Genomic DNA, 17469 nt, shown 5'->3' on the forward strand with positions numbered 1-17469 from the left:
ATATCTGATTGGGAATAATAATAATATTGTAAGAGGTGTCCCGGTGTGGGAACGTCAACGAGAACCGGTGTGATGGGAAACTCACGATATATCGGTTCCTATTTCAGACAATAGCTAGATGATCGTTTTCGTTTCGGAATATCCGGTTTTCAAATGTCCGGTAAAGGGTTATTATATTCAATAGTATGTCTATTCCGTTTCGGAATAATTCCTATACTGTATTACAACATATGTATAGGTGCTTGTTGGTCAATATCATAATATTATGCATCGTGCGATTATCCAAACTGCATGTGTTTTTCTTTTTTAATACTTAACGTATATTACCGACGATTTATGTCAGAACGTTATATCCGCACAACGGTTAAATTTTCTCACGGGAGACGTAATCCATGCCATAAACATATTATAAATTTAACTAAAAAGTTGTTTTTTTTTTCGTAAAATGTATAGTTATCTACAAATATGAAATGTTTTATTAAATTACCTTGTATATTATAAATAACTATTGTTATAATAAGCAATTTATATTTTATAGTACACACTGACTGTTTCAAATAATAATTGGTTATCACATACAAAAAAGAATTCCATTAACCGCGGATTTTTCACTAATTTAAACGTTAAATAATTTTAAGTAGTTTAAGTCGTTTGAAATTCGATCATTATGCATTTAAATTCTCAGAAAGGTTTCCTACTAAAGAATATGAAATTATAAATATATTTAAGCAATCTTTTAAAATGACCATGTAAAAAATAAAAAATTAATTTTATCAAAATGTTGTTTTGTGTACTGACTAAAAATTATCTTTTTATTAAATATTAATCTGTAAATAAACAACAAGAATTCTAATTGAGACTTAAAGATTTTCTAAAAAGTCCATGTTTCAAATCAAAAGTAGCTAGGTTAATACCTATAGTACTACCTAGTAGTAGCTACCTATACTACTTATAGTAATAAGTTATTTAAAAAAATAAAGTTACATTTATAACTTGAAATTATTAAAATAATATTATTACAACAATTTTAAATCCTACGCAAACATAATATATTATTATTATTTATTATTATTTATTTTTTTTTTTTTTGGCTTAAAACAAACTATTCAGGTCCTTTGCCACAACCACCACTTCCTCCATCTGTGTTTATCCGTGACTAGCTCTTCATCGTTCAGGATTCCCAGCATATCCAGGTTGCTATGGACCCTGTCCATCCATCTTTGACTTAGATGGCCGAACGATCTTTTACTCTTCGACTTCCAGCTGGCGACTTAACCGATGTGTTATTAAAATGTATTTACTACATTAAATCTGCTGTCCATCATCGAAACGCGCGTCCATAATAATATTAACGTGCAACCAATATTATGGACAACAAAGTGATACCTTATGTAATATATATTATATAACTTTAATAATCTAGAGTATTTAATAAACGTATGTTCTTAATATTATCAGCGACGACTATTGCCGTAGGTATAATATAATGTATGTAAATTGCAATACGCAGTATATAATACATATTATATTATATTAAATTATTATTAATAATAGACATACACGCGATGAAATGCTTACACCGCAGTCTGCAGTAGATTCGTTTGCATGTGAGATTATACGACGTATAGCCACAATTGAAACAGATTATGAGAGCGCTTCAAGGATGCAGAGATAATCAGTTTTTGTAATTAAATTTACCACAGGATAATGGATATAATATCGTCATATAATCGTCAATAATTACATGGGATAGGTAAGTATAGCAGTATTATTTAAGTTATTTAACCTATTAACTTTATGTATGTGTATATAAAAATTAAAATATAATATGATAATCAATAATAACGTCTTTACACGGAATAATAATAATAATTACAAATCACCATTTGACTGTTAAACATTTTATTTCTCGTACTAACACCTATGTATTTTAACTCATTTAATATAAAAATACCAAATAGCAAACATATATGAGCATACTTAGATTTTATCAAAGATAAGTGCTGTACACTAATTAGTAATTAACCTATAATATTTACATTATTACGGCTTTTAAATTAAATACCACTCGTACAAACCAACATATTTGACTTAACACGAGAAGTAACGGTTTCGTATTTTTAAAGTTTATGCCCTTAAAACTTAACTTTAAAAACTCATATTAGCGTCAAGACATAAGCGGTAATGAATATTATAAAATAAAATAAATATAATCAAAAACCCCTTTATTAATAAATAAAATAAACGTGATATTAAAAACACATATACCGTTACTACACAAACATCACTTCTGCCGATACATCACGGCTCCTATTTCATCATGACGGCATGTTTATGTCGATTCAATAATGTCCTATTAAATATAATATGCGTTTCTACATTTCGCAGATCCACAATATGCACGTATGATACGCACCCAATTGTCACCAAAATTAAAAATATTTGTTTATAATGATTAATATTTCTCAATGGACATAAACCAAATCATCGTTTTCGAGTTGCAAAAACTAAATCTGTGTGAAAACTAAAAAGTTAGTTTTGTGCATAAACATTAAACAGGTTTACATCAAATATTAAAGACAACGTCAAACGAAAACCAATTACACCGTAATATTCAAAGTATAATGTACACTATGCAAGATTTATGGACACATATAGATAAACATAAAATAGAATAAAATACAATTTTAATTTTTACAGTAAACCATAATCTAATGCAAGATATCTATTTAAAATCTGTTTAAGTAATGTAAATATTATTAATGTTGTCGACATACCACTATTTAAATGTGAAAGTTTTTTTTTTTTTTTTTAATAGGTTGTTCATTTTTTTTTTTTAGAAATAAAAATATTTATGGAGTTTTCACTTTTCCCAAATTATAACATAATATGTGTTGTATGTAAGATCTGATATAAAAAGCGGAACAATCCTACTAAAGATGATATTGACAGCGAGTTTTTTAATTTATATTTAGCAACCCGCTTAACTAGTTTTACTAACTCTCTTCGTCCGTTTCTGCAATACCACTCAATACTGCAACTAATAAAAAACATATATCTACGATAAAATTTCCTTTCGTATCAATATATGAGATTGAAATTGAGTTCGTTAAATATATATTTTAAACACGCGTATTTTTACAATATTATATTTATCACTCATGTAGTCGCTATATTGGTACAATACTACAATAGTTTATTATTAAATATGCGCACTGCGAAAATTTTATCATTATTGACAAACTTCTGCGACAAACTTAATTACTCATTCTTTGATGGTAAATTTGCTTCTGAAATATTTTTTCATCGCCTGTTGCTTGTATATAATATTAATATAGGTACACTTATGTACTAGTAATATCATTATTGTTTAAATGTAGAGTCAACTAACCATTATTATAGATTATTGGGTGAATTTAAACGTAACGTCTTTATAACTAAAAATTATGGTTACTGATTAGCTTATGATATCTAAATAAAAACATATATAATAAACTGTACAATATAATAGGATATTCTATAGCTACAAGTAATGTACGTTGTAAGGGTATAAAACTATAAATTGAAATTTGAAAATTATCCATCGTCAAAATAATTTAGTACATAATTGTGGATTGTCTTAAATACTCTGAATATTTACAAAATGGAAAGTATCCTTGGAAAAAAAACATTATCAATAGCGACAATAACAGAGATATAAATAAAATTATAAAAATGACTTAGTATTAGGTATATTATTTTACATTTTCAGACAATTTTCTAGGTTAAATAATCATTATTACAAGTTTTGCAACACATATAAACAGCTACACTCAAATTTTTACAATATACATAAATTACTTTACACCTATACTTTGTATTTGTCAATTTGTTTTACGTTTTGTTTAACATATGGAGTATAATATTTTGTATTATTGGCCAGTATTAATCATTTCTCTTAAAAGTTTAAAAATATTATAAATTTTGCACTATTAATAAATTATAAATTTGATCGATATTAAGTGAGTGCATATTGTAAATATTTTATTATTATATTTTCACCACTCCCTACACTAAAAGTTTGACTAATGCATAATAACAAATTTTGGTGATAGGTGATTTTTTTTAAAACCTACATTACACCAACTTAGAAAGTTTTGTTTGTATTATATAAAAGGAAACCTTAAAAAAAAATAATCAACTTATAATATATATATATATACGTAACCTCAACAATATACATATTAACTATTGACGTATTATACTAATTTAGTACATAAATTATTAATTAAATACATAAAATAATCTCTTAAAATATATGAAAATAAGCAAACTAAAATTTAATTTTAGAACTTGTTAATTTTTGACTCAAATTTGTAGCTGAACCAAAAACTTTTTGATTTATTCATTAAACATAGAAATGCATGCACTTTCGGGCCTTACTTATGAATTTGCTATAGTATTTAATATTAAATACTAAAATACTATTATATTTTTTTGTATCTTGTATTTTTTTTTTTTTTTTGCATTTAGATATAAATGAAACTATAGGTATTTTCTTTTTGAAATTTAACAAAAAAACTAGTTATTTATTCAAATCGGTTTTTAATTTGTCTCGTGTTTTTTCATTAGTTGATTGACGAAATTGCAAAATAAATAACAATGAATTTAAAATCATTTATAGTAATTTATATTTTATAGTAAAAAATATTTTTAATAAACTAATAAACTAATGACATATAGCCATTTTTCAATTTTTGTCGGACTTTATAAATTATTTAAAATTTATACTTTTGTTTAAACGGGTTAAGTTTTTTCCTCTGAGCCTCCCTTTCATCACGCCATACAAAATCTACACCAGTATATATTCATGCAAAACAAATATTACTTAATGTTGATAATAATAAATTTCAACTGAAAAAAATGAGCGGGAAATTTGATTTTTCCTTCAAGCTCCAACATATTAATAATATTATTATAATAAATGCGATTGTGGACATTGCATAATATTTCTAAACTGCGTTAATTTAAATGGTCGTGATCGTCGGTTGATTTTCCGGCAGAGCACGCGTCCCGAAACTAGTTTGATACATCTTCGCCGCACAAGCTGTCTTAGACTATACACTTATACTATAGGTATGTACTAGAGGTAAGTACTATGTAATTAAAATACCTGTGGTTGGATTTCGCGATATGTATACCACGCACACAGAAGTGTAAAGTAATATTATTTTAAAGTACTACCTCCCATTTATCGAATTACGACCACTGCAGCTGCGTATGTCAAACAACTAATTATTATACGCCTATATCACTCATGTGCGTCATCCGATGAAGCAGACAATTAAAGGGCACTGAAACCCGTTTTAATAAGTATGCATGCGTCACATTATTAACATATACATATAAATAAATAAATGAATATGTATCACATTAATAATTTGTATTATTATTGTTTTATTTTTATTGCACCTGACTTTTGTTCAATTTAGTTTCGTTTACTCACCACGTCTGACGTACCTACCTGATGACCGGGTGTCTGTCTGCCACTGTGCTCGTCCGCAACCATGGCTAGACCGGTTGCACTTTGTCACGGACCTCGCCGGAAACAGTGACCGCAATTTTTACAGGTAACACTAATAATAATAGATACAATCATAGGGACCTATTACCTACCTATTAATAGTATTAATGCGCAATACACTTCTTACTGTTTACCGTATAACAATACATTACATGTTACTATTCTCACCTGTCTTCCCGCCCAAGTGCTGAGTGATGACAATATTATTAAAAACATTTGGTGATAGCATTATTACATTATTTGCATTATAATATAACTCTAATATAAATGCATGAACATGAATATATTATAATTATTAGATTTATTTTATTAATGTATTTATATAACTCATAAGTGTATATTATGTAAATATTTTAATTTTTCAATTTTAATGTTTTTGAACCTCAGTCGCTCTTAAAGCAGACTTCGTTATTGAACTTGCTTTACCTCGTGCAGTCAAAATAATAATTATTACTATAAATTATAATCATAATACAAAATTTTTTTTTGTAAATACATACTTAATTAAGACTTTGTTTTCATAATTTTTTTCAGACTATCTATGTAGAATGTAGATATAATAAATATAATAAGAAACAATAACGTAATTAAACTTTCATCAATAGCCTTATAATTTAAAATAATTTATGTCTTATAATATTTAGCTAAAATTTAAAGTTTAAACAAGACATTTTGAAACCAAAAACTTTTATAAATATAATTAAAATTTAAATAGTTACGCAACAGTATATTATAACTAAATATCTGCAGAATTATATGCACTAAAACAGTGTAAAATAATCGTTTGCAAATTATGTAATTATGCACAAGAAAAATAGAAAAATAAACTCCAATAAGCACAAAAGCTTTCAGTGTATACACACATTTTAATATCTGATATAAATTAAAAAATAACAAACAAGGCAAAAAAATTAAGCTAGGTGCATCCTGCAAAGATTCATCAAAAACCATGGTAGCAACCATGAAATTATTTCTTTTCTATATTTTTTTTTTTCGTTTAATACAAAAAATTGTTTTAAGAGTTAAATATCTACTTTTATTATAGCATAGTAAAAAATTCTGCAAAGTAAATAAAGTCGTATCAAAAAAATATTTAAATATTTTTCTATTATTACTTTTTTTTTCCGTTGTAATTTCACATTAACTGTTAATTAATATGTTTCTAGTTTTTATTTTAAAGAAAATAAGAGGTATTAGTAAAACATTAGTTTATTTATTTAAGTTTTTAAAATATGTAAATTATATGTATTAGTAACAAAATATTCCTTAATACTTCAAATTTGCATCAATATGCTTAAATTATAATCTATATCATTTAAGTAATTTCACTAACATTAAAATTTTTAAATATTTATTAAAATCCTATAACTATAAATGCATTAGAATATATAAAAATGCAATAAGTATTAATTTTTGTCATTGATAAAAAAAAAAAATTAACGAGTTCAATATTTCATAAGAAGGCGGAAATTGCTAAAACTGACACTCTAAAATGTATATTATTTTAATTTAATATGTTATTTCCTATTTACAAATGAATAAAAATTAAAATATCTCTGAGGTGAAATGAACATATTCCGAAATATGTAAGTTATGAAGTTATGTACACTTATATAGGTATACTCAGTGTTCGGGACGCTACTACTTTTTTGTAACACACATAGCCCCCTCCTAACGTTACAACAGGTAGTCGGAAAAAATGACCACGGAAAAAATTTATGAAAAAAACTCATTTACCTAATTTAAATTATTTTCAGAGAATTTTTTCCGTGAGTTTTTCTTTTCTTTTTTTTTTTGGGGGGGGGGGGATTCACTATAGCCATACTTCTAAAAAAAGTAGCTCGTTATTGTTACTGCTACTTATTTTAAATGTACCGCACTACTTTTATATAAATACTCCAGATGTTAATAAAATAATGGGAACATATTTGATATTTATGTACAGTAATAAATAATAAAAATTAACAACTATTATATTTTCTATTATTATTTATCATACACATCAATATATTGATCAAATATATATATATCAATTTATTATGTGAGTTAATCTCTATGCGTTTCGAAGTTTTATCTGAGATTAGACTCTAGATCATTACATAGTATCAAAAATCATAGGTATAACATCTTAAAGAAAACATAAAATGTATTCTTTTTTTCCTTTTGTCGAATCAGAAGATTATAACTCTTAAATACGAATGGAATTTTAACGAGAGGCTATATGAACCGAATTACAAAATCGACATTCGTTCGGACAAAAAAAACGTTGGTCGACCCAAATAATTGTATTGATATATATATTTTATTCATGAGATGCCGTCTCAGATTCAAGAATAGACGTGGAAATCTCTACAGTTGGTCGTTAATTAACCGAATTCTCGATCATTGGTTGACATCTCTTCAGCTGAGTCCGTTAGACAAAATACCGGTATTTTATTTTGATAGCTATTTTTTTATTTTTATTTTGTTCTCAGTATTTTCTTTGCAGTGAAGGTGAATAAAGAAAACAAGAGACAATGCTAATATTACACTGAAATGAAATAAATATACAAATCGCCGTTAAAAAATACACTATATATCCGTATAATATATAACATAATGGACGTGTGTTGCGAAACACAGTGCTGTTGATGCTAGCTGCTGTACGTTTTGACACGGGCCTTCGACTACGGCATCTATAACGTTTTCCTTTCAAAACTTTCACAACCCGAAAACGAGTTTTATGTGCCACCCGATGTATGCCGTAAATGGCGCACAGAAAGAGATGAAAAATAAAAGAAGAAAAAACGGAGAACAAATAAAAATCGTCCGTCAATCCCTGAAGGGATTTACATTTTATATACACAGTGGAAGGGGTAATATGTGTGTATTTTAGAAAATGGACGACAGAATAATAATATGTATAATGTATATTTGTAGATACCTATGTAGACACAATCGAGCGTAAAAAATTATTGAAAAAAATAAACCGGCTTTCGAGAACATCCCCTCAGATAGACACCATTGTGTATGCCACCCCTATATATCATAATAAAATATTATATAATATGTATCGCGAGCATTACCATTTTCGAAGACGGACCACCGCGTGCCGATGGCTAAATCACTATGTCCTCATATTATATATACCTACCTACGTCATATATGCATAATGCATATACATTATATATCGTTATGATTTTAGTGCGTGCGTATACAAGACACAAGTCCCTATCGTTATTGCACAGTTTTTCTCACGATTATATTATATACTATTATCGTCGTGTCCGGCTAACCCTTTTTTTTTGCTCTTTTCGTTGCAGCTGGTGTCTGTTGGTCAGCCACGAAGATGAATCACGAACACGCATATATGTACATGTAAATATTATTTGACATTTGTATAACTATATATTATAACAATGATGAATAATATGTGTATGTGAGTGTGTAATGCATATATTATTTTATATATAGTATCGAAATGTCTCGATACTGGTTTTGGTCACCTGGAACACACACACACACACTAACATAATATATATGTATATATATATATTATATTATATAAAGTAAAGGAATAATAATAATAAAAATAATCGTTATTCTTTTTACGCGCATCATAACGGTCTATGAGGACATTGTGGACATTTTAGTAACTCCTCCGTGTTATCAACAACAACAAACGGCTAATAATCTTTTCTTTATATAACTATTCGTATAAACATAAAACTTATTACCTACGGTTATTTCCAACGGACGCGATTAAGTGCGCCCACTAATCTATATACTACAGTATTCCTACTGGTCAACGAGCAATTTAAATAAAAAGTTGTCTATACTAATACCTATATTATATTTTGATGTAACATACGTGCGTTTTGATTCGTTTATAACTTACATGGAATAAAATATTATATGTATATTATTGAAATTAAGTACATATGATTTGGTCTTACAAACTTTTTAAATCAGTCGTCGTTTTTACTTCATTAAATATTTATATAGAATCTACAGTATATTTATTGATATATTTGAGCATTTAAGAATATAATTTATATTCGTTCTGAATATACATTAATAATATAAAATATTGTTCATTCTAAATTATTTACATTTTATTTTTGTATATGATGCATGGCACAACATTCAGGTTACAATATTCACAATATTTATAATTATAAATATTATATATATTACCAAAAATCATGCGTTTAATCAGTATATGTTTACCTATATTATATTTCAAAGTAACATACAATATAGCATCAACTTATACTAATGTATATTTTTCCCAATTTTTTAATAAAAAAAAATACATACATACCTTTGGAGAACAGTAAATTTATTATATATATTATTACAAATTTAAAAAAATCTTAGGAGCAAAAATCATAACAAATAGTCTTAGTGGCTTAGCCCCCTCCCTAAATTTTACTACTGCAGATAAATGCTTTTTTGTGATAAATATATAATTTAAACGTGAAAACTTTTAGTAACTTGTCAGTTTATAGACATAAATATAAAAAACATAATTCTAAATATGTTGATGTGAAATTGTATGTAAAAATATGCTTGAACTTTCATATCTTAAGCCGGCTACTGTGTATAAGTTATAATCTGTTATAACACATGTTATTTAATAGCTTAAGTATAAATGTACTCAACCACTTAAACATTAAAGTGAAACTCTGCGAAGAAAAATATATTGAATTTAATGAATAGGTGTGTTCAAGCAAGTTGATTTTAATTATATCATGATATTCCAAAATAATAAGATACAGTAATAATTTTGTGAGGCTCAAAAATATATTAGAAAAATAATAATGCATAATACGAGTATATACCTATACATTTTTTTTCTTGATTGGAGTTGTACCGTTATTTATATACCCAATTATAAAAAACAAAAACCCGCTTTACGTATAAAATAAATATATTTAATATTATAGTGTGCAATTATTATGATATTTTATTTACAATATAAAAATCGGTATTTTGTTTTCTCATAAAAAAAACAAAGCTAATATATATAAAAGAAATTTTCATAAATTGCATAACTCCAATATGATAGAATATAATAGTACTTTTCATTTTTCATGATATGATCACACTTTATAGTTAATGTATGATAGCAATTGTGTTAGACTTTATGATACAAATATCATAACATTGATATAAGTAATACATGTATCTTAAAAAATATTATGACATATTTATTTATAATTATGCTCAATTTAACAAGTGTATTGATTTATAAATGTCATATTTAATACGTACTTCCTATTGAAGCTCATCAAAATATATTGCAAATATTAATTTTTAGAATTGATTCTCATGTATATGTTATTTTATCGATGGCAATACTTATGCTATAAATCGGTATTAATGATAAATATTTGCAATTTAATAACCTCCGTATTAATTTTAGAATCTGATGGAAAATTTCAAAAATTTTAAATTTGCATAAAATTTCTTAATCATTTAACATTTTAAGATTCTTAAGAACATTAGTTTGATTTTACATATAAAATATTTTACTATTTAAAGTAGTTCATAAAAATTATATTTGTTTAAAAAAAAATTATATCATTCAATTCACTCAATGTAATTTACTCCAACACATATAACGTAAACACATATTTATCATTGTTTCAATAAAATATAAATTGCTAATTTATTACTAACTACGTACGATTACTCATATAATGTTGATGATGTGATAATTTTCACGATAATAAATAATTAAACTACATTTAATTCTTATTGTAATCATAAAAAGTATATAACTAATTTCAATGAATTTTTATTATTATTATTTTTTTTTTTTATTGAATTAAAAATAGTATTAAAAAAATATTTATAAATTATAATCTATGTTACAAAGCATAATAAGCAAATTAGGAAATTAAAAGAATTAACAATAACAACAATGATATTATACACATGAAGAGAGAGGCCGTCCAATAATAAAACCCAACGTTAATTTGTTTTTTTTTGCAAATTATTTATTAACGGTTAGTTAATTGTTAATCATTTAATAAATCTCGACATGATTTTCTTTTAAGACAGCGTTTGAAATATTTTCAACATTATTAAACAATAATTAATGTATTAGTTTAATTATCACACACGCCGTTCATTAAATCAAACGAATCGTAAATCTATAACTTTTTATAATTTTTTGAGTTATTAATATAATATTATGTTTTTCATAATTCAATTAGTACTATATTATAGTAAAACTACAATCGTTAAGATGTCTATAATTGTTTTTGACGTAAAAATTAATGAATAGGTCTTACAAAATAAATTTTATAACTTTTATTAATAATTTACTTTTCGTGCTATATATACTTATATCAGATATAATACCTAACAGATAGTTTACAACTAAAAGGTGGAATGTAGTTAACACCTTGCTATAATATATTCATTATTCATAATTATTAATACCAAAATAAAATAAAACAAGCTTATAAACCTATTACATCATAGTATTCTCGTATTATAATACATACACGCATATAAATATTATATATATATATATATATATAGTTATGCGTAAGAAATGAATAGACATCAATTATTTTTTTTTTACTTTCGAGTATTTCAGTTAGTAAAAATTTAAATCATTCATTTTTATGTATAAAATAAATTGATTGAGGAGAGCACTTAATTATAAATACCTAATTGGGTTTAAAATTATACATTACTACTTTAATTTGTTCTACTCAAAACTGTAAAATGTGTAAAAATATACACAGACATACACGATACACATCAATTGAAAATTCAACTAAAATGGTATTTCTAAGCTAATATTTGTTTAGCAATCAGCGTAACTATATATTTGCAAGGTTCTAGAAACCCATAATGAATATAAAGATTATTAACATTTAACTCTGCTAGGAGTCTTTTTACAAGTCTTATCGTGAGCTTTTTATCATCATATATCTACTCAAACTTACTTATTAAACAAAATTATAGATTGTAAATATTTAATTAACGCATTTTTTATATATTTGTATTTATTCAAATATTCGTACTCCTAATTAATTTAAATATTTTTAAATTAACCTACAGTTATAATTAAAATTTTTTAAATTAATCAGTTATTTATAGTCGAAACTTCATAACTATTCAATACATTTTCTTATTTTATTTATTATATTTATACATAAATCTATCTTTAAATTATTTAAATAAAAAAAAATTAATATAATTTAGTTCTTATCGCAAATTAAAATTATTTATGAACATTAAGTATTGAATGCAATTTAAGTTGGTTTGAACAGAAGAGAAGCACAAAACAGTTGTTCCGATTAAAAACGCCAATATAATATTATATTATGTCCTTGAGACAGTACATTTAATTTTAATTGGAAATAATTAGGTACAATAGAAATACAGAACAGAAAAAAATATTTTTATTTTTAGTTTCTTCAGTGGACTGGATTCCTTAATTTAATAAAAAGACTTAAAACCAGTTTAAAACAATGTTATACAACAGATGAGTTTATCTATTTTTTTTTTATTTTTTTTATATTAAAATAAAAAAAATGCATATCTTATTAAGGTTTGGCCTAAATTTGTATTTTTATTCTTTTTTTTCTTTCACTTAATTTTAAAGTATGAAAGTATTGGTCAAAACCTTGGTTTGTCCATAAAATTTGTGACCAGAGAGGACATTATTTACACACACTGATTTTATTTCATCATTAGTTTTACTGTAAAATAAAAGTCTGAAAAATAATTTAAAACGAACAAATGTAATATACTGGTTTATTAAACTAAATCTAATAAATGTTAAAACTTTGCACCCATTATATTATCTTCAATTATTAAAAAATTATAGTTACTTACTACAGAATATAAGCACTGTATGTATTAGATATAAATAGGAAAGTGTATTTAAAAAATAAATACCAAATGTAATATTGATATTACATTTTCATGCAAATTATTCGGGGACATATATAATAATCGATCCATAGGTTTCTTATGCTGATAATACTTAGAAAGCTTAATAATTATAATAGTACTAAAATACATAGTAGATATGTTATATTCAATACCGAAGTTACTTGATTTTCCATGCACATTTTAATATTACGAGTACCCATGTCATAACTCTATTTCTAACTAACATTTGGGATTGGTGCCCATAATATATTATATTCGTATTATATACTCAGAGCATATATATCTATACAATACTGTATTTGGGTGCTTGGGTGAGGTTCAAGTTACGCATTCTCTCCACTTATAATTATAGAAACAAGTGTAAATATATATATGACTTTGACCATTAAGCATTAAAATAATTATAAAATCGTTAAAAAAAAAAATAAAATAAAATACAAAATCACAATATTGAGCAACCTACGTTCAATAATCAGAAATGTTTACCATAATGATTCCCAAACTAATTGGTTAACGCAACCCCCCCCCCCCCCCCCCCCCCAAAAAAAAAAGAAAGAAAAAGAATAATCGCTCCTCTCTTTAATTAAGTGAAACATTGTTTATTAATATCCCAGTACCTAGTAATACAGTGTAAATAATAACAATATTTACCCTGAATATCTCCTGTTTAGTGCTTATACCTTCCAAGGGAGCCGTGCCTCACGATTTGGAAACTGTCATGAACTGGATTTTTATTTCAACATTTTAACTTAACAATAATTGATCCGTTTATAAAAAATCAAAACAAAATAATAAAGGCTTTCAAGAAAACTGGCAAATAAAATATACTAGTAGGAACACATAATATATGTACGTACCTAAAAGTTAAAAAATGGTTTAATATAAAAATAAAAATGCTGTGAATTAATTTCACCTCTCATTATCAAAGTCACCTTATTCTATACAGCTCAAGATAAATTAAAATTAATTTATTCATCAACGAAAGCGGTAATAATTTTACTGGGCGTTTCTATTGATATATTTATCAAACAAAAAATATATCTTAACACTCAGTGCAAAGTATTTTGTTAACAATAAAATTTCAAGGAATTTCATGATAAAGATTTCTATACTTATTACAATTTTTAATTTATTGTGCTAAAATATACTTAATTGATAAAATGATTTTTTTTTTCAAATTAGCGTTACATTCATAAAGCATTTCATATTATTGAGGTTTAACAATGGTATTTAACTAATTAAATAGATTGAATGTAAGAATGATTATATTTTACTGCAAATAATTTAAACATTTTTACTAGTTGGTGTAATAATAATTGAATGATAGTAAGTATAAATAGTTGTATTACACTATCTTTTTTTTTATGAAAAATACTATTTATTATGACAATAGAAATAAATTAAATAATACACATCTATTTCAAGCATCACTTTTTGAGCCCAAAAAAACACCTCAAATTTCAACTCGGACTTAGACATCTAGACATATAAACTAAACAAAGTTAAAAATTGTATATAACACCTAAATAAAATTGTAAGAATACTAAGTGTATTAACACTATAAAAAAAATTAATAAATGAAAAAAAAAGCATAATTTTCTGAATTAACTATTTGCTTCCATCCGTAATTAATTGCGTATTCTATAATATTTTTATAATTAATATTAATATTTATTTATTTTCATTAAAGATTTAAAGTTCAATATTATTATTTTAATTATGTATAATATGTAATAATAATCAATATATTTTATTAAAAATTGGATCTATTTCCGTATATAAATAAATTACTATTATTATTATAATATGATATATAATTATAAGCATTACTGAAAATAGTTATGTAAGACATACATCACAAAGAATATGGTAGTAACATATTATTAAATGTATAATAATATGTAATCGTGTCACCGCTCGTAATGTTTATAACATGCAATACATACCTCTATTAGATTTATAAAATGGCGCCTGTAAACCACTCCCTCCATATAAACTCATTATTTTAAACCCCTTTCATTCATACATTTTTTATATGTAGTTATTATTCATTACTGTAAAATATCACTTTATTACTCTCAGAAAGTACTTCAATAGTTAGTCTCGATGCTTCTGTACTGGTGTAGTATTTTCATTTGTAATAGGCGTAACGTTTTTTAAATAGGGCTCTCCATAACCGTATTTTTAACTAAAATCGTGTTTAAATCCATATAGCTAAGATAATAGATTGGTGATATACTGATAAATGTATACATATTATTATAGTATTATACTTTTAATTTTATTATAAATCAATATCTCCATCTAGTATCAGTAGTATCTACTATGAATTTTAATATTAATAAAATTTAAGTCCGTACATATTATATACATACATTAATCTAATAATAACCTAAAAATCATATTTAACCATACAGTCTCTGTAGTTTTAAATAGGTAAATAGCTGTGGTAAAATCTAAAAAATTTATCTATATGATGTACCTATAAGGTAATAAATTGTCTACCCTAACTTTTGAGTACCTAATGCAAATATTAATAAAATAAAAATATAATAAAAATATAATAGGTACTTATATATTAAACCGAAAATTAAAACAGATACCTAACACAAGTATATCGTATATATTGTATTTTTCCCCGTCCTGCGAATAAAACATAAATTATCCATTCAATATTAACATGTAGATATATTAATACATTAATAAAATATTATAAAACTAATTGCATATCATATGTTGTCATGAAATTTTTGCACATTTGGAAAATCTGTGTTAACTTATAGAATTTTTAAATTTACTAAAAAGTGATTAATAATTATAATATCTACAATAACCTAAATTTTGTTTTACTTAGTAGCTATTATAATATCATAGTTCCCTATAAAGAATAAATGTTATATTACAATGTTTTTTAAAAAAAAATAATATAAATTAGCGAAAAAACAAGTGATTAAAATAATTTTTTAACTGTTGGTCAAAAAATCTTCAACAATAACTTAACTAAGGTTTGTTATATTAACCAAGACAAATAGTTTTTGTATTATTTTTATGGGACAATCTATTATTACTCCTCCACGGTCAACCACCAATTTTAATATTTTATTTTATCGTAACTGATTTACTGAAAAATCTCACAAATTATGGTAAGCACTCTACAACATACGTCGTTAACTATTAAGAAGGCTTTACAATTTACATGCTAGCGTGTACGTACTTTCAGTAAATAACAGCCCCCCAAACGTTTCATAATAGTTAAATTGTAACTATTACGGTTATATTGTTTATACCATGTACCTGAAAAATGTGTTTAAAAAGTTCAAAAATATGGGAACATAATTAATCGTGTATAATCTCTCTGGTATACTAAAAGTGTACCATGTTTACCAACCAATCACAGCAAAGGATTTTTATGCACGTGCTAGTGTATGTGAAATTTATGAGTACTTACTTCCTAACTGGCAAAATTATTAAATAACAAAAAGTGATTATAAAAATCAATGAACATTATTGTCTATTATTTAAGTAATCAACTTGATTATTTTACCATTTATCAAAATATTAAGCAATAACGTTTTTTTACTGAAATTTTTAGCTTAATTCCGAGACATTTAGCAGTTTCAAAATACTTTATCAAGACATCTGGATGGTGTATTTGAAACCAGCACAGTTCTGGCTAAACCGGGAAATATATAGTAATTTTATCTTAGCTATATAATTAATAAAACCATGGTCTTACCAATACATGTATCTAAATATTTTCTTACTAATGTTTAATACATTTGTACCTAAATATTATACATTATTATTTAAGTAAATTTTATGTTAAAATAGGTTTAGCATGTTTTTGGTATTTATATGTATATTTCTCTCCATAAACTATAAATTAATCGAGTTTACGATGCTATGTTTTTTTTATTCTCAATACGTTATATTATATTTATATAACGTCACATTGACGTCATACACTCGCACAACTAACTTTACTATGCTGACATAATATTATT

General features: G+C 25.0%; 1 long non-coding RNA gene across 1 annotated transcript; it reads left to right on the top strand.

Annotated features, from left to right (window-relative positions):
- The first annotated feature begins 1664 nt into the window (after positions 1-1664).
- LOC112599377 lies at positions 1665-17187 on the top strand. Its single transcript, XR_003114936.1, has 4 exons — positions 1665-1753; positions 5472-5609; positions 8866-8920; positions 17058-17187. It is a non-coding gene; the product is annotated as an uncharacterized LOC112599377 (long non-coding RNA).
- The last annotated feature ends 282 nt before the right edge of the window (positions 17188-17469 follow it).

Source organism: Melanaphis sacchari, unplaced genomic scaffold, assembly GCF_002803265.2.
Source record: "Melanaphis sacchari strain LSU unplaced genomic scaffold, SCAv2.0 Contig50_pilon_pilon, whole genome shotgun sequence".
NCBI lineage: Eukaryota > Metazoa > Arthropoda > Insecta > Hemiptera > Aphididae > Melanaphis > Melanaphis sacchari.